This window comes from Panthera onca, chromosome A2, assembly GCF_046562875.1.
Source record: "Panthera onca isolate mPanOnc1 chromosome A2, mPanOnc1 haplotype 2, whole genome shotgun sequence".
Lineage (NCBI taxonomy): Eukaryota > Metazoa > Chordata > Mammalia > Carnivora > Felidae > Panthera > Panthera onca.
In genome coordinates, this window is record NC_138340.1 from 71,188,445 (window position 1) to 71,216,381 (window position 27,937).

The 27,937-nt window shown below is 40.6% G+C and overlaps 1 long non-coding RNA gene across 2 annotated transcripts in view; it reads left to right on the forward strand.

Annotated features, from left to right (window-relative positions):
- Positions 1-27,937, forward strand: part of LOC144615656 (uncharacterized) — a 116,667-nt gene that overhangs the window by 50,854 nt on the left and 37,876 nt on the right. Inside the window, exon 3 of one of the 2 annotated variants that reach the window (XR_013554045.1) lies at positions 7,012-7,151. The exons of the other annotated variant lie outside the window; for it this stretch is intronic. This is a non-coding gene — a long non-coding RNA (uncharacterized LOC144615656). Of the gene's footprint in view, positions 1-7,011; positions 7,152-27,937 lie in introns of those variants that run through there. 2 annotated transcript variants of the gene reach the window in all.

A 27,937-nucleotide genomic window follows, 5' to 3' on the forward strand; every position in this document is an offset into this window, starting at 1 on the left:
CTACCCCCACCCTTTCCCCCTCTGGTAACCATCACTTTGTTCTCCGTAGTTAAGAGTCCGTTTCTTCATTGTCTCTCTCCTTCTCTTTTTCCCCTTTCCTCTTTTGTTTTGTTTCTTAAATTCCACCTATGAGCGAGATCGTATGGTGTTTGTCTCTCCCGGACTGATTTCACTAGGCCTAATACTCACTAGTTCCATCCATGTCATTGCAAATGACAAGGTTTCATTCCTTTTTATGTCTGAATATATCTCCTGCTCTTCAAATCCCGTTCACCTCATTCTCTCCGCTGCATTTGTTAATCTCCTGCTTTGCCACACCTGGATTACACACCCTCCCAGGCAGAGGGTCCTAACAATCCTAGGTACGTGCATGGTGGGCCTCCTGAATGTCCTTCACCTAGTTTCCTGCCTCTTAGTAAAAGGCGAAAAATTTATTCGATCTGAAGAAAAGCCAGAGTATATAGTTTCCTGCCTCTTAGAAGCAGCCATACAATCTAGGTGGCCTAAGCTTGGAGCCTCTGCTCATCACACATCCTGGGAGATCTTCTAACGAGCTGTTGGGTTTCTGAGAGATGGTTGTGTTGGACACTCCTGACAGACACTGACAGACAGAGCTTCTGCCGAAGTTTTTTAAAAGGCTTTTTTTGTGGCACATGCAGAGGGGCAGAGTATGTTTGCATTTTTGTTCATGAAGTCATAGAAGGAAATACATATTGAACAAGGAGATGCCTCCCATTATGCAGATTTCTTGATCTGTGGGGGAAGGGAGCTTGTAGGGTAGGGCATTTGTTACAACGCTGGTCATTTGGTCCCCTCAGTTTCTTGTATCTAACACAACGTAGTCTCAGTTGCAATGAGGAGTCTGGGGAGTTGAGAGACTCTGAAAGGGCTGGGGGATGTGGAAAATCTCCATGCTCGGGATGAACCGAGCAGCCCAAGGGTTATCACTGAAGTAGGGATCCAGGGATAGACACTGTTGGATGTTGGAAGCCAGGACTAGGGTGAGATAGGTAGGCGTTCATCTTGGGTGTGAAATTTGTAAATAATATTCTAATGCACTATTTCTGAAAACTCACAATGTATGGAGAAAAATCCACCGTGAACGAATGTCAAAATGTTAAATGAAGTAACCATGCAGTGTCAGGGGCAATGTTGTGCCCAGCCAAACTGGGGCTGGCAACAAAAGAAAAAGCCAATAATGCCAATTCTGTCTTTATTAAAATTTTTAATATTTTATTCATCATGGATTTTATTTTGGCATTCCTTTGATGTTTCAGAAGGCTGTATTAAAATATTACTTTTCTTCAACTATTGAGTCTTTTAGCACCCTTAAATTGTGAGCCCACGGCGAGTCCTCAGCTACCGCACCCTCGTTCCAACCTTGCCAACAGCCACTGGATTCGAAGAGCATTCCTTTGGCTAATCTGAATCTAATGACACCTTCCGTTTTGCTTCCTTTCATCTTCTGCCCACTCACAGAAGGTCGTTATAGCCCAAGGGCCACAAAACTACCATATATCAGAAGCTGTATTGATAGTATTTAATATTAATCTGCATGTGATTTATTTTTGGCTTTGCAACTCAATCTTCTTCTCTACCAGAAATCCCTCAGGGGAAAATCGAACAGTACTAGAGTAAATTAGTAATGAAAAAAACACATGATTTTTAAAAATAGATTTCCAAACACTAGAAACCTTCAGGGTGTTTTGAAAAATAACGGCTTCCTTTCTCACTCCAACACGTCTTCGAAGTGGAGTCACACTCCTCTTGTGTACGAGATGATCGCATGGTGGTGTGGCTGAGGCATATTTCAACCTTTCACCAATTGGGAGTCGTGATCAGTAGGCAGTCTGCGTGTGTAAAGCTGCTGGGAGGGTGCTTGTGCTTAACACTGGGCCTGATGCTCCTATCAAAGGTAGTGTGAGATGCAGGGAAGTGCCCAGGCTTCAGGATCAAAAGACATTGATTCCTCATTTGTCGCTTATTACCAGGTACACTTCAACCTCCCTAAGTCTTGATTAATTACATTCTTTCAATAGAAATCACAACAGATTCTTCCCAGGGTTGTTGGAAAGAACAAATTGAATCACAGGGGGAAATGCTTTGAAAACTGCCAAAGGGCTCTACAAATAAAACAAGTTCTTTCCCTATGTATGTATGTATGTATGTATTTATATAATTTATCGTCAAATTGGTTTCCATTCAACACCCAGTGCTCATCCCAACAGGTACCCTCCTCAGTGCCCATCACCCACTTTCCCCTCTCCCCCAGCCCCCCATCAACCCTCAGTTTGTTCTCAGTATTTAAGAGTCTCTTATGGTTTGTCTCCTTCCCTCTCTGTAACTCCCCCCCTCCCCCTCCCCCCTGGTCTTCTACTTAACAAGTTCTTTCCTTGATCCTGTGTGTGTGCAACTGTGGGGCTGATGAGGCCCTGCAGGGAGCTGAGGCTGACTTCTCCGTTAGAAGCCCAGAGAATATCTAGGTTGCATTTTTAGTGGTAGTATGTTATTCTAAAATACACTAACTATATAAAGAGGTGGTGAAAGGAAATCCTTAGAGGTCTTCACTGAAAAGTTCTTGCTTATAAAATGCAAAGTAATCATAAAGACTCATAGCAAAGCTTCCTGGGAAAGATAGGTGGACCTCAAACGCATCTAGCTAATTGCACAATATTTTCATTGACGTAGCAGTGTGGAAATAATGAAGAAGAAATGGCAAATGCTCCATAGAGAAGGTAATTGTTTCTTTAAGGGATGAAATAGTTGCACAAATTCCTAGAACCAAAGGGCCAATGTATCTTAACTAATTGGACTAGAAATTGGTCATCTCTGCTTTAAAAGTGTCCTAGCTATTGGAAGCCGGAATAGTCCCTTAATAGATCTAACTGGAAAACCAAAGAGATAAAAGTAACCTGTAGGGTTTTCATCTGTCAGATAAACAGATGCCATTTTTGAAGAGTAATTAATTAAAAAGCCCTCAATTGAAAGAATGCCAGTTTTGTTGATTTCTCTGTCCTTGTGTGGTCAGCGACCAGGTGATGACAAAAGTCTTGTCTTTAGTTAAACTGATGACAATAGCTTGTGTCAAGAGAAAAATATTTATTGTTTACTGACTGCATCATAGGATGTGCCATGTTTGAACATGAAGTTAGAGATGGATCAGCTCCTATCTGACAAGGTTCTTGGTTGGCATTAGGTTCATCTCTGGAAAACCATAACGCTCCAGAAGAACCCTCCAAGGAAAATGTCACTGCTGTAAAGGAAAAAGCAGAAAAGCAGACAGGTGCTTACTTCTACTATGTATTCATCCCAGATCCCAAGAACATAATTCCCTGAAGTGAAGGGTTTATTTGGTCTTGCATAGTGGTGTCTCCCAAACTGTTTGCCAATTGTAAACTAAAATATCTTAGTGAGTGAGCCTATTTTTAAATGTCAGTGCTTATCAGGCAGCATTTTAGAAACCCGAGTATTATGTAGAACCCATTATGGGAAAGTAACAGACACCAGCTATTGATTTAAATTATTTTTATTATACTGTTACTTAAAATACAGCAAACATTGTGACACACTGAGCAGAATCATCGTGTGCTCACACTGGGTTGCCTGGGCAATGAACAAGAAGGGACCAGGGGATTCATCTCCTCCCCCTCTGTCGGCAGCTGTCTTCCTCTGAGAGCAGAGCCTGGGTTCCCCTTTGCAGACTACTCTGGAGACAGCTGGTACCCACTTCCCAGCTGGTGCTCTGAATACCCCCATTGATGATGATTCGTATACCAGCCTTGTAAAGAGTAACACCCACATGGGGAAGGGTCCCTCCGTTGGGACACAAGCTCCACCGTGTGTCCATCAAAGTACACTGGCTTTGGCTTTCCTCTCCCTGGGGTGATGGGAAAAGGGCAACCCTGTGCCTTCTCTTATATTCATCTGGCCTCGTCAGTTTTTTCTTTCCTCAATAAACCCTATCCCTCATCTCTTTCCTTATGGAATTTGTCCTAAATTCTAATGGATGACAGATGGAAACTGTTGGGACCTAGTTCTTATGACAAACGTGAAACTAGGTGAAAATGCCTTATGAGTTTCTACAACCAGGAAACTAAAACTTAAAACTTAAGTACAAGTATAAAAAATCATACTAACAACATTAATGTAACATACTAACGGATTGTTGTTTGGGTGAAATGAAATCATCCAAATTGAGTTTAATAAAAGAGTAGCCTTAGTTTCAGTTGGATGTTCTATTTCTGTATTTTAACTTGAAAGATACTAATTTTAGAGAAGGCCTGTCTGGATAAGTTCAATGGCTAAAGTGATTTCATAACTTCAAGGCTTTTTCAGTAAATAGGTCTCCAATTTAGCCAAAATTCTGCCAGCAAGCAATTGTTGAGTGAAGAAATGTCACATGGTAATTCGTAAAGCTGACTAGTTCACCTTAAAATAAAGTCAGCATTGTGATGGTATTGAATCTATAATAAATGGGTGTTTAATCCATTTATTTCTGGCATTGTAAAAGGAAAAAAATCTTCATTGCAATTCTAGTAGTTGCTGCTAATGAATTGTTCATTAGCACAGAGCAAGATGGGCTAGACTCTATGCCGTGTACCTGCCTGGAATGAGAACCCAAGGCTTGTTGAGCCGGGGCATCACATGATCTGTCTTACAGTTTAGAAGGGTCACCCCGGAAGGATGGAGGTGCCTCCAACCAAGCTGGGGAAGTTGCCAGAAGAGCAGGTGTGGGGTTGAGGAGAGACAGGAGTTCAATCCTGACCCGATTAATTTGGGGACATCTGGCAGGCATCCAAGTGGAGGAAAAGCTGGGTACAAGAGTCTGGAGTTTGGGGGAGAGGTCTGCACTGGAGATAAAAATTTAGGAGCCAGTGAATACAGAGATGGCATTAAAGCCAAGGGACTGAATGAATAAGACAGAGAGTGGATGAAGCTAAGACAGAGAGTGGATGAAGCTAGAAAAAAATGGGGGACCAAAGATCACAACTGGGGGCCTTCAAGTCATGGAAGACATGTTCCCTGAAATCCTACAGGAGGCCTCAGGATAGAGTCATTCAGATGGTCCACACTACACTATAGTTACAAGTTACCATTCATTACTTACATGTTATGCCAGAGAACTCACAGTCCTATGACGCATCATCTGTGGTCCTCATTTGAGGAATCCTGCCCCTCAGAACTCAATCATAAGCAAGGTGTTTCTTCAAACGGATGGAATAATGTGATTCTACAATCATGCTCATGGCTGACTTGCTCCAGACAAGTGATTTTCACATTTATGCCTTTGTTCTACTTTATCAACATATCAAAAATTATATTGAAAATGTTCTATGCCATAGAAAATGTAGAAAACCTAAAAATGGGAGTTTAAAAAATAAAGAGCAGTGGGGAGTCTGGATGGGTCAGTCGGTTAAGTGCCTGACTCTGGCTCAGGTCATGATCTTGTGGTTCATGAGTTCGAGCCCCGTGTTGGGCTGTGTGCTGACAGCTCAGAGCTGGAGCCTGCTTTGGATTCTGTGTCTTCCTTGCTCTGCGCCCCTCCCCCGTTCACGTTCTATCTCTCTCACTCTCAAAAACAAACATTTAAAAATTATTTATCATAATTCATTATATCTTTAAGGTATTTTGATTTATAATAATTACTCTACTTAAAATAGAAGTTTTAACTCTAGAGTTTTTTTTTTTAATGTTTATTTGTTTTTGAGAGAGAGAGACAGAGAGAGACAGAGAGAGAGCAGGGGAGGGGCAGAGAGAGAGGAAGACAGAATCTGAAGCAGGCTCCAGGTTCTGAGCTGTCAGCACAGAACCAGACATGGAGCTTGAACTCATGAACCACGAGATCATGACCTGAGCCGAAGTTGGATACCCAACCCCACTGAGCCACCCAGGCATCCCTACATTTAGAGATTTTTAACCAGGGGAAATGAAAAATAATTTTAATTTATGGACATAGTTCTGCTTAAAAGAAATTTGATAGTGTTAAAAAATTAAATACTTTGTACATAAAAGTCGTATTGGGATATAAGTCTACGGGGGAATTGTGATAGAAATATGGTGGTAAGAGGAAAATGATTGATGTAAACTTTCTGACTGTGAAGGAAGAAATGTTCACATATTTTAAAAATGGATGATGTTGGGTATCAAATGGCGACAGTGTTTATGTTCCAATTTTCAGAATGCATTTCATATTTATCAAAGCAATGTAACCATTTTATTTTAAAATGTTAATATACAAATATATCAAAATCACATCCTTTGAAACTAAGTCGGAAAAGTTTTAGAAACTATTTAAAAAATATAAAAGGAAATACATCAGTTGTCAAACTCCATTCAGGGATCAACATAAGTTTCAAATGTCACAGTGATTTAAACAACGTCAGTGAGACCTGCATCAAGAGATCTCATCAACGATGGAAAACTTCGTCCTCAGAAGCAGAACAAGCAATCTTCAGTCGGTTATTTCTTTCTTTTGTAACATCCATTCCTAATGTTGCTGACCTGAAAACCTTGTTAAGAATTGATAACAAACCTTAGTCCTTGCCTGTGGGTCACACCAGGGAGTATCGACCACACTTAAGCATTAATCCCCCTCCGGATGATCTGTCCCACACATGTCTCACTGAGAGCAGAGGGCTATGCAAGTATAATATCAAGGAGCTGTTAAAGGTCCCCTTAGCTCAGCGGCTTTGCATCGCCCCTTCCCAGTGTGGCAGCTGCCCTCATGAAGAGCAGCTGAACATGAAGGTCCTTCCATCTTGACATCTTGCCTTGGCAGTCGCCCTCCCATCTCAATTTTTACCCCTCCCACCACAAGTTGCCAAGCTTTGCTACATGTGGCTGCCCCAGCAACCAGCTCTCTTGTCTGCTCTTCTTGACTCTCCAGTTTGTAAGGAGGAAAGGGCATTGGTTTCTTTTTCCCACTGTCACTAACTCCTCCCCTCTCTTCTATCACTTATCCACATTCTCCTCATTCCCAGTCCCCTTCCTGACCCCCTTCCTCTCTTCCAGCTGGACTCAGACTTTTGCCATCACCAATATCTCTTGCCGAGCAGCTGTGGGCAGAGGATGGGAGAAGAGGCGCTGAGGTGTACGTAACCGGCACACAGTGAGCTCCTGCATCCGGGCCAGGACCCTGAACTGACCCCAGGTACAGGGTACGTGACCTTTGCCTCCATCTCCTCTTCTCTCTCTGCGGACTGTGGCCTTAGGCATTTAACTCCATCAGATGGGATGAAAGAGAAAGAGGGAGGTGGGTGGCCTAGTTAAAAATTGAAAGCACAGAAAGAGAGGATGCAGTGGGGAAGAAGGCTCTGGAAGACTTCACACAAAATATTTGTTGACGTGGTCCCTTGAAAAGACACAGGGTGACTGGGCATGCAATGGGGGTTCTTCAGAAATGGCAAAGTTCCATGACAAAAGGAGGGCACCCCAGGGAGCAGATGTGGTAGGTTGAATGTTGGGAAGAGGGCCAACATTCTAGAGCACCAGTGTGCGTGGAATGGGAAGTGCTCTCCTAAGAGCTTTGGGAAGCAGGCCTGGGCTGACATTGCAACCCTGGGAAGGGGCCTTGCCCTGCCACGTGAAGGGCTGTAGCAGGTGCACAGAGCAGTTGGGGATGGCTCCATCCTGTGAGAGGGGCGAGGTTTCCATGAAGGTGTGTTACTGAGCCCTTTGTCTCATTTCAAGCTTCATTTTAAGTAAGTGAGGACTTGTTTATTCAGGCAAATTCATGATGCAGGGCTCCTTGGGACCTTCCTGAAAATAAGCGGGTATCTTGGCTCTTTTCCACATGCCTAGGTGGAAAGAACTCTCAAAAATGTTCCTCATAGGGGCACCTGGGTGCCTCAGTCGGTTAAGCATCCAACTCTTGATTTTCGGCTCAGGTCATGATCTCATGGTTCATGAGTTCAGGCCCCATGTTGGGCTCTGCACTGACAACATGGAGCCTGCTTGGGATTCTCTCTCTCTCCCTCTCTCTGCCCCTCCCCTGCTCGCACTCTGTCTCTCTTCTCTCTCTCTCTCTCTCAAAGTAAATAAACTTAAAAAGAAAAAGGGTTCTTCATATATCTGAAGGTATGTCACCATTTGGCATATTTCTCTTCTGAATTATACATGTGTGACTATATGCATAGAGATATTTAGAAAATAATCTTTCTAGGCTGCTTTTAAAAATATAAAGATCAAAGGAGAAGCCGATCGGAGAGAGCCAATACTTTGGGTGCATAAAGAATGTGTCAGAGAATCAGCCTCACCTGAGAAACCACTCACACCTTCCCAGGTCTTGCCCACTGGCACCCATGAGAGGTGCAGTCAGAATGTCCTTTCCCTCAGCTGGCATAGGTGGGACACACGTGGGCCAGTCTTCCTGAGTAGAGCTCCCAGCACATTCTTCTGAAGAAACATCCCTCTTCCAATTTCACATTCATGCCCTGACAAGGTTCGGTGAACTATGGGTCAAATGAGCTTCTAGAACCCACCTGCATGTCTTTTTTTCTTAAATGAGAAAGTTCATTTGGTTTTACAACCAACTTAGAATACAACCCATTGTAACAAAAGACTTATTATTTCTTCTAATTTGTTATAATTTACAATCGGTGGAATTATTTATCAATGTTTTTCCTGTATTATTTTTACATGTCAGAAGTCTGTATCTAAAATACTTTAAGTAGTATTTATTGCGTGTGTAATTATATTGCATATGATGATTGATATTCTTTGCACATGTACTTTTCCAATTTATCGGTTGCTTTATTTGGAAAATTAGTCTTGTCGCACTAAATGTTTCTCTAAAGGTGTTGTACTAGGCCCAGCAATTCAAGGTGCGTTTCATGGAAAAAGAATAGAGAAGCAGAAGATGACATTGATTTCAGCTTTGCTTTCTAAAAGAGACCAATTACAGCACTAAAAATGCCAATTCCTAGCTATATTATACAAAATAACAGAGTTTGGACATTATAAATAACCAAAATAGTTTCTCTGTGATTACATGGAGGAGAACTTTCCTATCTTGTATTTCAAGAGAGTAATTTGATATCTGGGATTTAATTTCTGCAAGTAAAACTATAAATGCACCATGTCTTTCTTTAAATTATTTCTAAACTTTTACATCAAGTAAGGAGCGATAATGATGTTTTCAACAGATAGGCTCATGATTTAAATATGGCCGAAAGGATGTTTACATCAATTAATTATATACATTTTTTCTCCTAATAAAAATAGTACATGCTCAATGTAGGAAATTCAGAAAATTCAGAAAATTCAGATAATAATTCTACATGTTACAAAGAAAAAATGCATTTTTTCCGACTAACGCGAACTGTTTATATAAATCACTCAGGTCACAATCTTTGAGCGCAATAGATAGAACTTAAATTCACTTTAAAAATAAAATGAGTTGGGAATTAAAAGTAGATATTCATAAATAAATCCTGAGGGAAAAAGAAAGTTAAAATCAAACTGCAGACTATTAGATAAGACATTACATTAAACAGAATAATGAGATAGGGTTAAGGTTCTTCTTAAAAGAAAATCCTTGGCTTTATTTTTTGTGCACACACAGTCACTTTACGTACAATAAAGGGGGGGGGGAAGGGGACAATGAGAGAATAGACACAACTATACTGTAGTAGTAGTCAGAATGCGGTGAAACCAAATTGCAGTTTTCTGATTGAGAATGTCTTCCTGGTCCGGAGGAGCAGAGTTTCTGGAGGAAAGTAGCAGATTCCCTTTTCAGTAGACACCTTTGTCTGCTGGAACACACCGACTGTGCTTCATCTTCCATTTCCAGCTGTGCAGATGTGTCTGTTTTATTCATGGGCTGCCCATCAAATCAGAATCTGCCTCACTGACAAATCCTTTGCTTCGCAACAGACTTTCAGTGCTTTACTAAGTGACGTATGCCTCCTTTTTCTTTCTTTTTTTTTTTTTTAAGTTTATCATTTTGAGAGAGAGCAAGCAAGAGAGATCAGGAAAGGGGCAGAGAGAGGGAAAGACAGAATCCCAAGCAGGCTCTGGGCTGCCAGGGAGGAGCTGGAAGCAGGGGTCACACTCACCAACAGTGAGACGGTGACCTGAGCTGAAATTAAGAGTGGGATGCTTAACCGAGCCACCCAGGTCCCCCTAAATGGTGTATGCCTCTTAATCTTCCGTTGTACCATAGAACCATCCTGCCCACCACCTTCACGTTAAAATGATCGCTGTTCTCAGTCTTGACCCCTTCCTTGGGCTATTTGCCAGACCCCAGTCTCCTCCACTGCTGCCTCACGAAGAGGTACCAGCTCCCCACTGAGCAGGTGACAAGCAGCCCCAGGAGCGGCAGAAGGAGGAGGCAGACCCTATGGAGCACAAAAATCCTTGGCTTTAAATATGATTATTAAACAAAAAACAATATTTGTGTAAGGATTCAATAAAATAGCCTAGAAGACACAAATAAATAAAAGACACTGTAAAGGAAAAACAGTGTTGGGGCGCCCGGGTGGCTCAGTCAGTTAAGCGTCCAACTCTGTATTTCCACTCAGGTTGCGATCTCACGTTTCATGGGATCGAAACCTGTGCCAGGCTCTGCACTGACAGCACAGAGCCTGCTTGGGATTCTCTGTCTCCCTCTCTCTCCACCCCTCCCCTCCTCGCACTCTCTCTCAAAATAAATAAACATTTTTTTAAAAGATAAAGAAAAAATAGTGTTACACATCAATAACTTGCTTTAAATAATGGAATTGTTTCATTTAAAAGCAGCTAATACCAGTGTTTTGCTCACTCAAATTTCTAAGAGAACTGGCTTCATGTTTTTTAGTGCTATTTTCACTGGTCCCTTCATTATTCCTGACAATTGCACCTTTACTTGAGATTCTGCCTTTGGTCTGTGAAATGGCTGTCATTGTTCAAGTGATTCCTTTCCATTTCACGCTAGTTGGTCCAGTATTAAAATTGTCACTTCTGCTTTCCATTTGTGTTCCTCGGGTGTGTCTTTGTCCATCTCTGTGAAAAATATGTTTCTCTCCAATTTGTTTTACATGTTTTTTGAAAACAACATTTAGCTAGATTTTGTTTTCCAAACCCAATGCGAAAACCCATTCTCTTCTCAAGATGGAATTCGACCCTTTGGCTCTTATCTTACTTAATGCAATTGCATTTCATGCTTGACTGTTGTATTGCTTTTTGGGGTTTTATTTTATTTTATTTTTGGATGTGTTGTATTTTATCTTTCCACTGACTTGGAAAATAACACTTTCTACTCATAGTCTATTTGAGAGCATCTTTCCTTAAAAATAGGGAGCCATTTCTTGCCCTGTCTATACTATCAATAAATCCTCAATGCCTCATAGAAGGGGAAGAATTAATTGAGCTTGCTTTCATTTTTTTTCTTTTTTCTCTGCCTCTCAGATTGTGTTAGAATTATCTCAGATTTTAAAACCAGGGTGTTACAATTAGGTTTATCAGTCTGTAACTTCTCTTAAACCATTTTGACATTTTAATTACACGTAACCATCTAAACAGTAATTATTCACTGAGGACCTTACTTTGTTTCATTATTATCACTATTATTGACCACATTTACCTTCTTGAGTATTTTTCATGTGACATGGGTGGTTTGCTCCCCTGAATACTCACACATCTCAGAATATGGTTATTTCCTAATGTTGCCATGATAAATTGTCACAGTTTGGAATTCCTGGGCCACACTCTTTTCCCTAAAAACTCTATAGATCTTGTTTCACTGTCTTAGCATAATTCCATTGCAGAGGAGATGAGCCACGGCCAGCAACCAACTAGGAGTTACTGCTTTTGTCCTTTATCTTTGAACATCTGAAGTTTTACCAGGATAAATTTAGGTGTGAGTCTCTTTTTGTTCTCAAGGTAAAAACCAAAATAAACCCTGATATCCCAAAAGTTTCTTCAATCTGAAGTCTCAAGGATTTCTTTTATGATTTCTTCAAAAATTTTTTAAGTTTATTTATTTTGAGAGAGACAGAGACAGCATGAGTGGGGGAGGGGCAGAAAGAGAGAGGGGGGAGAGAGAATCCCAAGCAGGCTCCGCACTGCCAGCACAGAGCCCAACGCAGGGCTCAAACCCATGAAATGGTGAGATCATGACCTGAGCCAAAACCAGGAGTCAGATGCTAACCTGACAGAGCCGCCCAGGCACCGCAACTTCTATTAATTTTTTAGTTGTTTGAGGTTTTTTTTCTCCATTTGGTCTATTTCTTCACTGTGAATTTTCTTATTTCGTATTTCAACTCCAATATTTTATTCACTGGTATTTTAGTTTCCATCTAAATCTCTTCTTCCGGCACATCTGGAAGGTTGCAAGGTTGGAAAGCAGGCAGGGAGAAATGCATGTGGCTTTAGCTGTTTTGCAAATTAGCATCACTGAGGGCAGGGGTGGCCTCGTAGCCCAGGGCTGCTGCTGGTGGTGCTCAAAAGGCTCCCAAAGAGTCTGGATTCCCAGCACCTTCACCCCTGGCACTCTTGAGTTGTTTGTGGACTCGCCAGATCCATCTTTCTGTGGCCCCTGAACCTCTGTGTCATGAATCTTCTCTTGGTAACTGAGATCAAGCTGCTGGCCTTGGCCTACTGTACACAGAACTCTCAGTCACCATCTTGGGTGATTTCTTTTCCTTTCTTTCTTCCCCAGATATGCATTCCATGAAGAAGTATGTTCTGGATGCCTTTGCAGAGTTCTGACCTGCAATGGGGCTTCCAGAGCATCTCCTGCCTTTGCGCCCCTTCTCTGGAAATGTCTTCGGGACACACCACCCCTCCCTTTTCTTCTGGAAGTCTCTGGCCAGAACTTTTACACTTTGAAGCTTTGGTTATGGTTGTTTCCTTCCCTCTTGCCACCACATATCCCAGTGAAATATTTGCAGCTTTTTGACCAAGGATTCCTACTTCAGGTGATATGAAAAATGGCAGAGATCATGTTAGTGATCTTAGGTTTTTTTGTTTTTTTTTGTTTTTTGCGTTTTTATTTTACCTTTTATCCAGGAAGTCCATAAATGGTCTTTGCATATGGCCTCCAAAATGCTCGAAATAGCTTAAAGAAACATGAATGATACCCCTATTCATGGCCCGTGTTCAGAGATAATCTAAAGCAAAGAAAATAAGTTGCAGAATGGGTTTCCACTTATTTTCACTGGGACTCAGACCCTGCTTTTCCCAGATTCAGGAGTGCTTTAGTCCTGTGGCTCTGTTCTTTCTGACACCTCTGGGGTAGCATTGTGAGAAGCAAAATGTCAAAAGACAGTCACATATTTATTAATTCCTATGGAAGTGAAAGGGTTGGTGTCCAAGCCCCATCTTTCAATCTCTCCTATCCTGTTTTTTATTCTTCTTCCTCACTACTCTCTATACCTCAGTCGTCCTCTTTGAGGAAGGATTTGACACACGAGATCCCAAATTTACTTTGAGGAGTGCCTTTTTTCTTCCCATCAACTAATAGGGCTAAGGATCCTTCTACCATTTACAGATTATTTCTCTGAGACATCTTAATTGAGCCCATTCCTTTTGTTACCTGCATTTTCTCCATGGATCTCCAATGGCTCCACCATGAGAGAAGAACTCACGTGGGATGGCCAACTTCTACAACAGAATCTAGAAATCTTCTCATAGCTCCTGTCCTTTCAATGGTATTACAGTGCGCAGCTGTGTCTTATCTCTTAGACGTGCAAAACTGATGTCTGGTTTGCATTAACTAATTAGTTGCCAGAACAGCACATGTTAGCATGCAAGGCTGGCTGGACAACCACCCCGGAACATATATGTTCTTTTTTCCACTGACCTCCATTTATTTAAGAGGATGGTGACTCTGCTTTTCCTAGTCCTGAAAATGCCCTTCTGTCTTCCTCTTCTTACCAGGAACCCAGTTTAGAATAGAAACCTGAGGTCAGATAATTAAAGATTTGTAATAATGGAATGGATTTTTACCAACCTTCTATAGTCTTCAGGGACTCCCACTCTTGTGCTAATGGTCCATGATGCTGAATTGTGGATTTGCAGTTCTTTAGAAGTGTTTCTAGAAAAATCCAGGTATCAACAAATGCAGCTAAATGAATCCAATGTGATGACCAACTGCCATGGAGTAAGCCTAGTTCTTTAACTCCAGAAGCTGAATCCTCTCGGGAAAATGACTGTGAAAATTTCTCTTCGCAGATTTCATTTAGCTGCCTTTGTCTTATTTTCATCAGGATTTCCCAGCACCAGGCAGAGTACTTTTTCCTCTTACCATTCTCCATAGCCTAAGGTTTCTAATTAAAGCAATGGATCATTCACACTGCTCTTCAGAAAGCCTATAGTGAACAGGGTGCAGCCATTTCAAAATGGGTTTTTGTACACAGCCTTGTAATTGTACATAAATACTGCTCAATTATATTGAGACACTCGTAGACATTTATTTCTTTTCCTCTTCAAAGAAAGAGCAGACATTTAGTGAGCCATAGCATGATTTGGAAGACAAACATTTTACATAAATTGGAAAAAAAATCTCTAATAACATACACCATTCTTGTTCATTTCATTTTTCTTAATTTTCTACAATCAGCATGTACTATTTCTGTTAAGAGATAAGAGATACAAAAATAAATTGGCCTAAAAATCTTTGTAGCCATCTTTAAGCCACAAGTCTGCTGAATGAAATTAGCACTATAGCTCTTTAGTTATTGATAGAAAAGATTAGAACTGTTTCAGTGAGAGAAACAGTGCCTTATAGTTTTGAACCTTGAAACATGGAGACAGCCTGGAGTGCTAAGGAAAGGGATCTGAATTCTGAGGTACATACTACAGTGGGGAAGAATGTAAGTCTTGGAAAAAGATTCTGATTATGTAACCCAATTATTAATGCAAGACATGCTTTTAGATAAGCTTTTTTCATCAAATTCATTTTCAACGAGATAGCTGGGTTTAAAAAAACCCGACTTACTTTTTACTCTAAAAGCACTGCAAAAAGTAGCTGCATATCTATATCATTAAAAGAGTTATTTGACTTGTTACAGGTACCATTCTGGGACTTCCAGCAGGCACTATGATTCTGAGCACCCCTCAGTTGGGACACGAGGGAGAAGACACCAGTCAGGATGACAGAATGGGAGGACATCACATGCCGGGCCCACAACTGGCACATTGTGAGTGCAGGCCAAGTCCAGGCAGCCTGCACAGACCTCTCTCATCACTAGCCATCTCTGGGTGGAGATCCCGGGAAACGCTGTCATCTCTCAGGGTTCAGTTGTTCCTTCAGTAGAATGAGGAGCAGGGATACATGGGTTAGGCTCTTCTGTCTTTAAGTGTGATTCTATTCTGTGGTCCTCGGGGATACTTCTAAGTGGCCAGTGTGCCACAAAGATCCAAAGCCTATTTTTCAAGGCCAGGGTCCTCCAGAGTTCTCAGACCTTGGCTGGGCCCCTTCTCACACGCAGACACACACACATGCACACACACACACACACACACACACGCACATTGTCTTCGGCATCCCCTGCGAAGTGAGTTCTGATCACACTCACTGGGTAGCTAAAACGCTCTGACACAACTTTAACTGGTAAGGGATATAAGAGAGGAACAGAGGAATGGGGGAAAGGGGTTCTGAAAGGGGACACAGAGCTGAGATGGGAGATTTGTCTTCCTCTTCCAGCACCCCTGCAACACCACATGGTGACCAGTATACTCTCCGGGGAGCTGATATCACCGCAGAATTTGGTTGTTTCCTGATTTTGCCTTGTGAGAGTCAAATACGTGTCATCAATACTGTCTACCACCCTACACTTGGCCAGATGGATACCGGGTAAAAATCTGAGGCTACAAGGATGAATCCTTAGACTTTGTCCTCGAAGTCTTAATCAAGGGCAGAAAGAGGAACGCACCTGACCAACCTGAACGCAGTATTGATGGTACCAAGGTCAAGATGGGGAAGCTCAGCAGACAGCCTGGGAGCTGAGGAATGAAGGCCAGTGGGGCTCTGCCGGGCTTACTGGACCGAGGTGAGTAGGAAGGCATGGAAACACATCTGAGTGTGGCACGTGCCGGGAAGACAGGCTGCTGTGTGTGCCTGGTTGTAAGGCACTTGTGGGAAGGGACCAGAGAGATAAACCTGAGAAGACAGGCAGAACTCTAGAAATAAAAGGCTTTGGATGATGAGCTAAGAAGTCCGGAATTCATCCCTAGACAGCAGTGATTCTCAGCCATGTCAAATCCAGTGACCCTTTTTATAATAAATACTGTGTAATGCCTCCTATCTAGTGTATTCTGAAATGAAATTTGTATTACAATAACTTACCGGAAAGCATAATGAAAGATTACATAAAAAGTGAAAATCACTGTAATGCGCTAGCTATGACACGAAGGAGACCATAAAAGGAAAATGCATTTTCAATATGTAAATGCCTGAACCTCACTAAAATAGCAGACATAATGCAGTGGCTGGAGGTTTATACTTATACGTGGAATCACCAAGGACATGGCAGCTACAAATATACATGATACAGGGGCGGGTTCTAGTGACTCAAGGACTTCACTGTCATCAGTGTTGGATCTTCCGAAATGTCAAACAACCCATGGTGGGGTGCTGAACACAAAGTCCAATAGTCTCGTGATTTCCTTAGGATTTTCAGTTCCAGCTACCAGAATACATGAAACCCATGCAAGACTATTTTGTGTGTCTTTGTAAATTGGAATTGGTCCCAAGTCCATATACTTATAAACAGCGTTTTCAACTATAGGAATGTTTGGTGAGACATTCAAAAGTCACACTGCAGGTGGGACTGTTACTTCTCAGAGAGAACACCTCTCTGTGTGTCTGGGGGACCTAGACATGCCTCTTTGGGGGCCGAGGTGAATGGCTGTGAAAGTGAGGAGCTGTGAAGACTGCGGCACAACCAGGGGAGCCTCTGAGAGGCACAGGAGTGCCCTAGAGAAAGAGTGAGTTTGAAACCGCAGCCCTGTCCAGAGGAAACTAACTACAGATTATATTGGTTACATTGGCACCACCAGCCAGGTCAGAGCTCTTCTGCCCTTGCCCTCTCCTCCTCGGTCCTGCTTCAACTCTGGAAAAGCCTAGTGAGTAGGGGGAGGAATGCAGAAAAGCTGAAGTGTCAGAAAAATTCATTATCCCCTTGGGAAGAGTTAGACCGCTTAATACCATATATAAGATTAATTCCAAGAGGATAAAAAACATCTAAAAACAAAAAGTAAAACTGTAAAAGAACTAGTCGAAAATATTGTTAAATACTTTTAGAATCATGGGTTAGAGAAAGTCTTCAAAATCGAGATGTCACAAAAATGTACAGAGTTGACCACATGAAGCTTTAAAATCCCTCTGAGTTGTGAGATACCCAAACCAGAGACAAATGACAGAGTCGTAGAAACTAATTGCAAAATATATTACAAATACAAATATCCTGGGGGAAAGTGGGTGATGGGCATGGAGAAGGGCACCTGTTGGGATGAGCACTGGGTGTTGTATGGAAACCAATCTGACAATAAATTATATTTAATATTAAAAAAAACAAATAAAAATATCCTGAAAATATAGTGATGGTTTCTGAACAGCAAGGATAAGAAACAGAAAAGCAATTCCTTAGAAAAATCTAAGAAAAGTGAATAGGCAATTCTCCAAAGGAGAAATACAGACACAAAATTTGACAGAGGTAGCACTAGATACTAATGGAGAAGAAAAGGTCTCTTTAGTTAGTGCTGTTAGGTCAATTAGTTATACACCCGGAAAAAAGGAAATTCGATGGCTAACACATATTATAAGAAAAACTAATTTCCAAGTGAATAACTCCTTACATGAAGAAAAGAAAATGTTAAAGTACTTAGAAGAAAATACGATTTAACACTTATGTTTTAATAACCTTGGGGCAGAAGGGGATTTCCTTAAAACACAAAAACTACTTGATACAAAGCCAAAATTTTACAAATGTGATTATATGCTTTTTAAATGTTTATTTTTGAGAAAGAGAGAGAGAGAGAGAGAGAGAGAGCAGGGGAGGGGCAGAGAGAGAGGAAAGACAGAATCCCATGCAGACCCCTCACTGCCAGTGCAGAGCCGCACATGGGGTTCAATCTCATGAACTGCAAGATCATGACCTGAGCTAAAACCCAGAGTCAGAGGCTTAACCGACTGAGCCACCCAGGCACCCCAAATATGATTATGTTTTTAAAAATTGTTTTCCTCAAAACCATCACTTTACAAAGAACTATGAAAAAGACAAGCGACAAGTTGGGCAATATGTTTGCAACATGCGTAATTGAGGCAGTGTTAGTTTACAGGATGTATAAAGTCATCTTATACAAATTAATAATCAAAAAGATACTCAACTTCTAACAATATTGACAACAAATGGGTAAAAGAAATGATCTGACAGTTTGCAAAAGTGTCCAGATGACTCACACACATCTGAAAAATTTTCAACCATGTAAGTAATCAGGGAAAAGCAATTAAAATCATAAGGCGGTATCTTTGTACCCTTTTAAGATTGGCAATATTTGAAGCGTCTGAATAGACCAGGTGTTTGTGATGTGGGGAGAGTCAGAACCTTTCATGCAGTGCTGTTGAGAAAATACATTACTAGAAAAATTGGGGGCTGAAGTTTGTCAGTGTCTATTAAAGTTGAAAAAGGCTTAACAAAGAAATATAGTCTCAAATTATGATAAGATGTTCAACTTAGCCAGTAATCAGAGAAATGCAAATAATGTCCAGTATACGTCACCAGTGCAAAATCGATAATATTCAATGTTGTCAAGGAATAAGATAGTATCTATCAACATTTAAAAACTGTGTCGTTGGGGTAGCTGGGTGGCTCAGTTGGTTAAGCATCCGACTGCGGCTCAGGTCATGATCTCGCAGTTCGTAAGTTTGAGCCCCGCGTCGGTCTCTGTGCTGACAGCTCAGAGCCTGAAGCCTGCTTCGGATTCTGTGTCTCCCTCTCTCTCTGCCCATGCCCCACTCATTCTCTGTCTCTCTTCCTCTTTCTCAAAAATAAATAAACATTAGGTTTTTTTTTCAATTGTGTATCGTGAGTCCGGCAATTCTACTTAATAGATCTCTATCTGTGAGAATAAGTGTACAGAAAGCAGGGTAAAGATTTTCATTGCAGCATTGTTTCTAACCATGAAAACCTGGAAACATTATATATGTTTATCTACAGGAATGTGCTTGAATGGATTATTGTACCTCCATACTGTAGAATAATCTGTACAAGTTAAAGAAAAATGATGTAAATTTACAATGATATGGAAAAAAACCCTCCATGATTCATTAAGTATAGAAGTAAATTTCGTAACAATATAAACAAATAATCCCATGTATGTAAGGAATAAAAATTATATACATACACTTATATACACAAACACACATAAATGTATACAAACATGTACATTGAGGAAATTGACTGAGATATACCACGAATTAGTTAACAGGTTTCTTCTCTGTTAGAGGATAAGACTGGGACGTGATCAGAAGTTTTACTTTGTGCTCTATGTTTTTTTACATGTTACATGAGAAAATGTTGATGTATTTCTTGTGCAAACATTCAACAAGGACTTAAAAATTGGCAATCATGGTTTTTATGTGGATATTGTGTATGGGTCCTCCTCTCTTCCTGACCTCTCAATGTTGGAGTGTCCCAGTGCTCACATATGCAATCTGTTCTTTCTTAGCCAACTATTATTTCCTACATATTCACAATCAATTCCATGGCTTTGTTGACAAGTCTTACCTTTAGCTCCAACCTCCAACTTGGCCCTGAATTGTTGAGTCTTACAAACAGTTGTGTACTCAGTATTGAACATCTGAAAGTATCTGTATCTTCAAAAACAAAGCTATTTATTTAACTTTTTCTCTTCAAACCTTCTCTTCCCACTGACATCCCCATGTCAAGAAATGGCACCTCCATTCATCAGTTTGCTCAGGTCAAAACTTTAGGGCCACTCTTGACCTCTTTTTCTTTCAAACCTTGACTTCAACCCATCAGACAATTCGGTTGACCTTCAGAACAAACCCAAATACACTGTTTCCAGGACTTTGACTCTAGCCCAAACCACGTTATTTCTCACCTGGACTATCACAATAGCCTCACAAAACGGGTCTTCCTACCTCCAGTTCTGCCCCACCTGAGGTCCATCCTCCACCCAGCTGTCAAGGGATCCTTCTAAAATTGAAATGAAATCATTCTCCTCCTCAAAAGCCTTCAAATCGCTTATCAAGGTTGATGGTCTTACAAGACCATCTTACAAGGGCATCTTGTAAGGGCATCTTACAAGGTCTTACAAGGGCATCTTACAAGAAGTTACCCCTGACTAACACCCCCTTTCAGCCTCTGCTCGCACCACTCTCCCCCTTCGTTATCCCTTACGATTGCACTACTTTGGCAAACTAGCTGTTCTTTGTGTACAGAGGGGCCTGTGTTACAACCTCTGCTCTACTCTGCGCCTGAAGCTCTTCCCTCATATGTGTAGGCATTCTTTTCTTCCTTCATTCAAAAGTTTGCTCTAAACTCACCTCCTCAGAGATGCCTTTTCACATTACCCTAACTAAGAAATAATCTCTTATCCCTCTCAAGTCTATCTTTTTTTCTTCATGGCGCTTATTGTTACTGATGATGGATTACACATGAGGGGAGGAATTTTCTGCAGAGTTCAGTCGAATCCTTATCACTAGAACAGCATGTTGAATAAACTAGTTAGAACTCCTTGATAACAAAATGTTTTATTTGAAGTAATGCCTTCTCGATTCTCTTTAGGAATAAAAATGACAGATTTTTAATAATTTCTTTTTTTGAAGTGAGCCTTTTGCTTTGATTTTTAAAGTTTGTGTCTTTTATTTTTATGTATTAAATTTTTCAGTTTAAAAATTGTATTTTTGTTATATAGATAATGGATTATTACTCAGCAACCAAAAAGAATGAAATTTTGTCATTTGCAACAACATGGATGGAACTAGAGGGCATTATGCTAAGTGAAATAAGTCAGTCAGAGAAAGATAAATATCATATGATTTCACTGATGTGGAATTTAAGAAACAAAACAGATGAACATAAGGGAAGGTAGGAAGAATAAGATAAAGAGAGAGAGGCAATAAATACAGAGAACAAACAGGGCTGCTGGAGGGGAGGTGGGTGGGGGGATGGGCTAAATGGCTGATGGGCATGAAGGGGGGCACTTGCTGGGATGAGCACTGGGTGTTAAATGTAAGTGATGAATCACTAAATTCTACTCCTGAAATCATTGTTACGCTATATGTTAACTACCTTGAATTTAAACAAAACTTAAAAATTAAAAAATTAAAAAAAGAGAGAGAGGCAGTGCTTCATTGTAACAGTTCAGGTTAAAATGTTATTATTGTCTCAGCACTGGATTTCAGTTAAGCCATCATAATCGTGGATCACACAATTATGATTATCACCATCCTGGGGATTCTCTTTACTTCTCTGCTATTGAATCTTGTGTTTCTTGTCTTTAATGAAGTCCTCTTTCTTAGTTACTTCCTTATTTTGGTGGAGCACATCCTCTAGTAGCCTCCCGAGAAAGGGTGGGCAGGAGGTAAATTTTTTTGAGAATCGGGCTTGTCTGAAAGTATCTTTGTTCTTTATTCTATCTGTTCCATGGATGTTGGCTTAACAAACTGTAGAGCTCCAAGTTGGGCATAAATGTTCCTGGAGAAATCCTGTAGGACCCTTCTTTTGTCTTCTAACTTGTAGTGTCGCTGTCGGAACAACCACAGTCATTCTGATTTTTATTCCTTTATTTATGAACTTATGACTTGTGTTCTCTCTCTCTCTCTCTCTCTCTCTCTCTCTCTCTCTCTCTTTCCCCGTTGCTGTCTCTCTCTCTGTCTCTCTCATTTCTCTGTATAGAATGTCCTTCTATCACTCTGTGCATCTATCTCTGTTTCTGTCTGAAGGATGTTCTCATTGTCCACAGGACTCAGAAACTTCACAGTGATGCACTGTTTGGGTCTAATTTCAACTATTTGACTTCATCTCTCATCCTCTGTCCTGGAGAAATTGTGAGTTATTTCATCAACAATTTCTTCTCCTTTTCCATTTTGTCCCTCTCCCTTTCTGCAATTCCAATTATTTAGATATTGGACACTATACACTGCCTATTTTCTCATCATTTCTTTCCATTTTTTAGTCTTTTACCTATATTTTCTAGATATTCTCTCAACATTATTTTCTAACACTTCTTTTGTGTTTTTCATTTCTACCAGCATAATTTAATTTCTTCAATTTCCTATTTTTTTAAGATTTATTTATTTTTGAGAGAGAGAGACAGAGAGCAAGCGTGGGAGGGGCAGAGAGAGAGGGAGACGGAATCTGAAGGAGGCTCCAGGCTCTGAGCTGTCAGCACAGAGCCTGACATGGGTCTCAACCCACGAACCAGGATATCATGACCTGAGCCAAAGTCAGATGCTTAACAGACTGAGCCACCCCAGGTGCCCCCTCAATTTCCTATTTTTTAAATAGCATTTCATTCTCTCTTCATTGACTTTGTCTGTTATGCCACTGAGAATAATAGCTTCTTTTTACGGTTCTTTTTCCCTGGGTAGTTTCTGTTTCTCTATCTTCTTTCATATACATGGTCCTTCCCTTGTACAAATGGCGGTTCTTGGAGGTATGCTCAAAATTAAGGGAGGGGGAAAAAAGCTTCAAATGGAAGCTCTAAACCTGTGCTGACAGGGTGGTCTGTCAACTTTGGGCTTCGCTTTACGGTATTTGGGTGCTCATTGCCTGGACAACCCTGATATCAATATTTTCGGGTCTGTTCTGAGTACAGAATGGCATCTCCCCTGAAAAGTAAAGGTTTAGCTGTCAGCTCTCTGGAGGCTGGGAGGAGAACGTGGCTCAGGAGTCAGCCCTCTGCAGACATGCAATCATTTCACCACCCTGGTTTGGGTTAAGGTCCAAAGGCTCTCCCCAGTATTCCCAGTACAGAGTGCCTTTTACAGTTGCTAGGGTTTTCACTCCCAGATATCTGTTGGTTGGGGTGAGGCGAACAGGAGGGGCAGCTGCCTAGTGAATGGGGTGGGGAGCTACAGATGAATTTCCCAAGTAACCTATGCGACCCTCCTCATTTTAGCGGTCCCCTCTGTCCTGTGAGCCAGAGATTTAGCGCTGGTAGTTCTCAAGCCTTATGAGGACTCTGCACTATAAGTCAGGGTGGGCTGTCAGCAGGACCCCTGACAAAATATATGTGTATGTAGAAGAGTGCCTTTCTAGGCAAAGGCAGTTACATATATCTGGGCACCCATAGCCGCATGCCAGGGTCCATTGCTTGGCTGAGGGATGTGGCCAGGATTTCATTTACACAGCTCGGTGCATTTACACAGTGAACAAGCCACACATGGTTACCCTGGTTCTCAGCTTCCTCTGTGACTCTTTTGTGCCCACCCAGTTGGTTTCCCTGCATCCATTTTCCAGAAATATGTTGCTGTTGTCTTCTCCTTGTTCCTATGGATGTACGTGTTCTTGGTAAATGTCCTTGTTAATGTGATTTTAGCAGGGCTTGGGAAAGGAATACAATTAAGAGAATATATTTAATCCATTATTTAACTAAAAACCTTTCTCCTTCTTTTGAACTATCGTACTTTTTCAGGTCCTTATATTTCCTGTTTGTTCATCATTATGTGGGAGGCATTTGTGTTTGCTTCATACTGGAAATTCATGTGGAACCTGCCAAATAATGTCAAAAATATTTAATGCCAAATATTTGCCAAAATGATGTCAAAAAGATAAAGGGAGGAGATAGAAGTGTATGCTTCTGGCTATTAAAATGAATGCCCTACACATTTTGGGATGAGCACTGAGTGTCATATGTAAAAGATAAATCACTGGGTTCTACTCCAGAAGCCAAGATTACACTGTATGTTAATGGACTTGAATTTAAAGTAAATAAATAAATAAGTAAATAGATAAATAGATAAATAAAATGAAAGTCCTTATGACCATCTTTGAAGGTGTCTATTTTGTTTAATTTTAAGCTTCATCTTGCCTTTTAATAAGAGCATCCAATACATTTATACTTCTTGGTCATAATTGTATATATAACTTCATGTTGTTCCCATGGTTTTGCTTTTCTTTTATATTTTCCTTCTCCGTAGTATTTTGTTCTCCATGTTGTGTTATATATTCTCTATTTTTTCTTTCTTTATATTTTACTTATAAGAATGATTTTGATGTATGCATTCATTTTAAATTCTATATTTAGTTGTCCATGTTCCACATGTAAGAGTTCTATAAACTTGCCATATATCTATGCCACAAATTTCCTATTCTTTTTATTGGTTTCTCAATTAACTGGAATACTTTTGATAAATATTTATAGCAAGGTTACATATGAGGTTTATTTCAGAACTGTGTCATATGTGACCATTTTTCTGTTGCTATCTCTTGGTTCCTCTTCTGTGAAGGGGAAATCTGAAGCAAGCTTGATTTTCTCCTATGAATGAGTTAGGTGGAAATGTTTTCCTGTGCTGAAGTGGGATTTTTAATTTATATGTGGGGTTGTTTTTGTATGTGCATATGTGAGTATCTGAATGACTTGTTAAATTCTTTCTTTAACTTTGAAAATCAAGATTTCACTGCAATTTGTTGACATCTCTCTTAATCAATGCATGGAATGGACATACAGATGACCAATAAAACTTTAAAGGTGCTCAGTCTTGGGGTATTTGGGGGAAACCAAGTTAAAAGTATAACAAGACACTTTAGATTGCCAGCATTTTTTAAACTTTCTGATTGAAGTGTGATATATGTATATATCTTAATTGTGCAGCCTGATAAATTACCACAAACTGAGCCACTGAGCATAACCAGCAGCCAGATAAAGAGCAGGGCCTTGCCAGCTCCCTGGAATCCCCCCTTGAGCCCCATCCACCCTACTCCCCTCCACAAAACAACTGACTTCTAATAGCCTAGATGAATTCTGAGTTTGCAAACAATATAGTTTTGTGATATCAAGCAATTGCAAAATTGGAAGGGAAGTCCTCTCCTTCAGTACTGGGAGGAATTTCTGGAGCAGTTAGATAACACTCATGTTCTTAATTTCTCAGCCTCCCTTTTCCATCATTCATTTATGACTCTCCCTGTCCTTTTTAATACAGGTTCATTTGTGTTTCCTCTTACCTAATTATGATTCATCCAACCAACAATTGCTATTGTACTTCCTGATAGAACAAGCTTGCTCTTAGAAACGATTGTTAATGTTGACCTACGGTGCCTCTCATGTTCATCAATTCTGAGCTGCCTGCCAAATGTACCTGCCTCAAAATATCTTTCCAAATGTTGCCTTGTCCTTCCGGTCATCCCCAATTCCATTTATCATTTCCCTGATGAAAACTGAAATTTCTGCCAATTGCAAGTGTACTTAAAGCACTCCACCAATGAGATAAAATGGAAATGATATCTATGAAGCATCTCCCATAGAATCTAGTGCAGAGTGTGGTCCAAAATGTTTCCTTCCTTTTCCTTTTTGTTTAAAAAGCCTCACTTGCCCTCAAAACAACTCTGAACATCATGAAAAGCCACACTGGGGAACTTGCACAGAGCATAAAGAATCCTTTTCTCTTTCAGAGAAATGTTCTTTGGCGGGCCAAAGTTTTTAAATAATATTTGTGCTTATTCTTTTGACAGTGATAAATACAATCTGTGAAGTTGCAGTTTCCTACAGATTAATTTTATTAAGCTGTTTCTAATCAGTAAAATTCTTACGGTGTTTCATTCTCAGGTAAGCAAAATGACAGGGACAGAGAGCAAGCAACCTGAAGCCAGTAGACATGGCACACGGTGTGTGTCCCCTACAAAGCCAGGGGAACAACTCTCCAGAGTAGATGTCAGAACCACTTCCAGTGCAGGACCTGCTGGGCTCTACCAGGTATTTCAGCGTGGTGGTGTTTAGCCAAATTCTCTCCATTTCCGTATTCCTGTGATATAGCTTCCTGTAGCTTGTTGTGGCTTCATTTGTCTGACTTACCCCAAATTACACCACAAAGCCCCAGAAAATATTTATTCTGATAGCGGCCTAATTTTCTTGGAGCTAGAGAAGTAGGCAAGAAGACTGAGAAATTGACACATTCCTTCAAAACTTAGCTGCTGCAAGATTTAAAGAAATAGTTGTAAATTCCATGAAATCCATATTGGTACCTTATAGATGCTAAAATGCTATTCTGTATTCAGAGAAGGCTCTTTTCTTTCTACAGTGTCAATGAACAGTCTAAACATTCATGCAGAGATATGTACGTGAGGCATTTTTTATTCCCTGATTGAAATAGAATTGCACTAAACTCCTTCATCTGCTTCTTGCTCCCACATGACCAGTGGCCCAGAGCTTTTGATTTATTTAACTTGTTTATTTATTTATTACCAAAAACACAGAGAATATTCTTCAAATAAACAGCCCTTTCAGAGACTGCATCTTTAGTTGTGGTCTTATTAGGACTCCTTCCCTTGGAGACGCCCACCATCTTGGAAAGATGCAAAGCTGTTTTTGATACATTTAGTAACTGACAAACCCCTAGTCTTTGAGTTTCCTCATCATCACGAAAGTTAATTGAATAACCTTTTGGCCCTTGATCTTCTGAACCTCTCAAACACTGTGTAACTATGGAGACAGGAGCAGGAGTTCTATGACTAATTGGAACTTGTGGGAAATGGAGAGCTCAACTTGGAAACAACTATTCTTTTTCTAACTTCTCTTTCTTGTCCCCCAACTACAGCCATGCCCTGCAGCTCTATGCAAGGCCATCTGCTTGTTTCTTACTGTACTTGGCTCTACAAGGACCTTGTTCACTTTCTTGTTTTCTTTGGAAGGCTTTCAGGACATGCCACCCCAAAATTTGCCACTTTGGTATTTGATTACTTTGAACTGAAGACATGTGAAAAAGAACAAATGCAGAGAGACGCTTTCTCTCTTTGAACTCCCCTTATCTGCCTAAAGACTGGTCCTCCAAAAGGAACTCAATTGTCATAAATCCCCTTCCGGGAAGTTTCATCAACCAAGGAAGATAGACTCATCACAGGAGAGGAGACTCAAAGTCGACACCCTACCCAGACACACTCAGTCACACACTATCACATCTCCCACCTCTTCTTTTAAGGGCCCATTCATCTCTCCTAAAAATCACTTACTGTCCAAATGGTCTACATACCCTCTCCCCTTCTCCTATTAACATGGGTATATAAACTCTCAAATCTCACTGCTTTTGGGGGTATTCACTTTTTCCCTGCAGTGCCCTAAGCATGTAATATTAAAAATTAATAAACTTGTATAGTTTTTCTCCTGGTAATCTGCCCATTGTCAGTTTATTTCATAGGGTCAGTGATAGAGCCAAGAAAAGTAGAGAAAGAGAGTCTTTCTTCCTCCGTACTGTGATCCTTTTATCCTGATTAGTATGCACATAGTACAAATACCCTCATGATCTCCAGTCTTCTGTTTTTAGCTGCTTCTAGGATGTTGCCACTCACTTGATCCCAAAGCATCCAGAGCTAAACTGCTTATCTCTTCCTGCCTCCTAGAATCAACTTCTCTTTCCCATTTCTAAGATTGTTCTGGTTAAATTTTCCAAAGGCTGGTGACCTTATCTGGAAACAAAAGGGGACTAAGTATTTTCTTTGGTTAGAAGATGAGATTATGAGTTTCTTGAGGGCAAGAGTTCCTTTTTATTTTATTTTTATAAAAATGTTTAAATGTCTATTTTTGAGAGAGTAAGAGAAACAGAGGGTGAGTGGGAAAGGAGCAAAGAGAGAGGGAGACACCAAATCTGAATCAGGCTCTAGGCTCTGAGCTGTCAGCATAGAGCCCAATGTGGGACTCAAACCCATGAACCACAAGATCGTGACCTGAGCCGAAGTTGGTCGCTTAACTGATTGTGCTACCCAAGCCCCCACAAGAGTTATTCTTTATGATTTTTATTTACTGTAGTGCCTGGTGAAGCATCTCAATGAATATC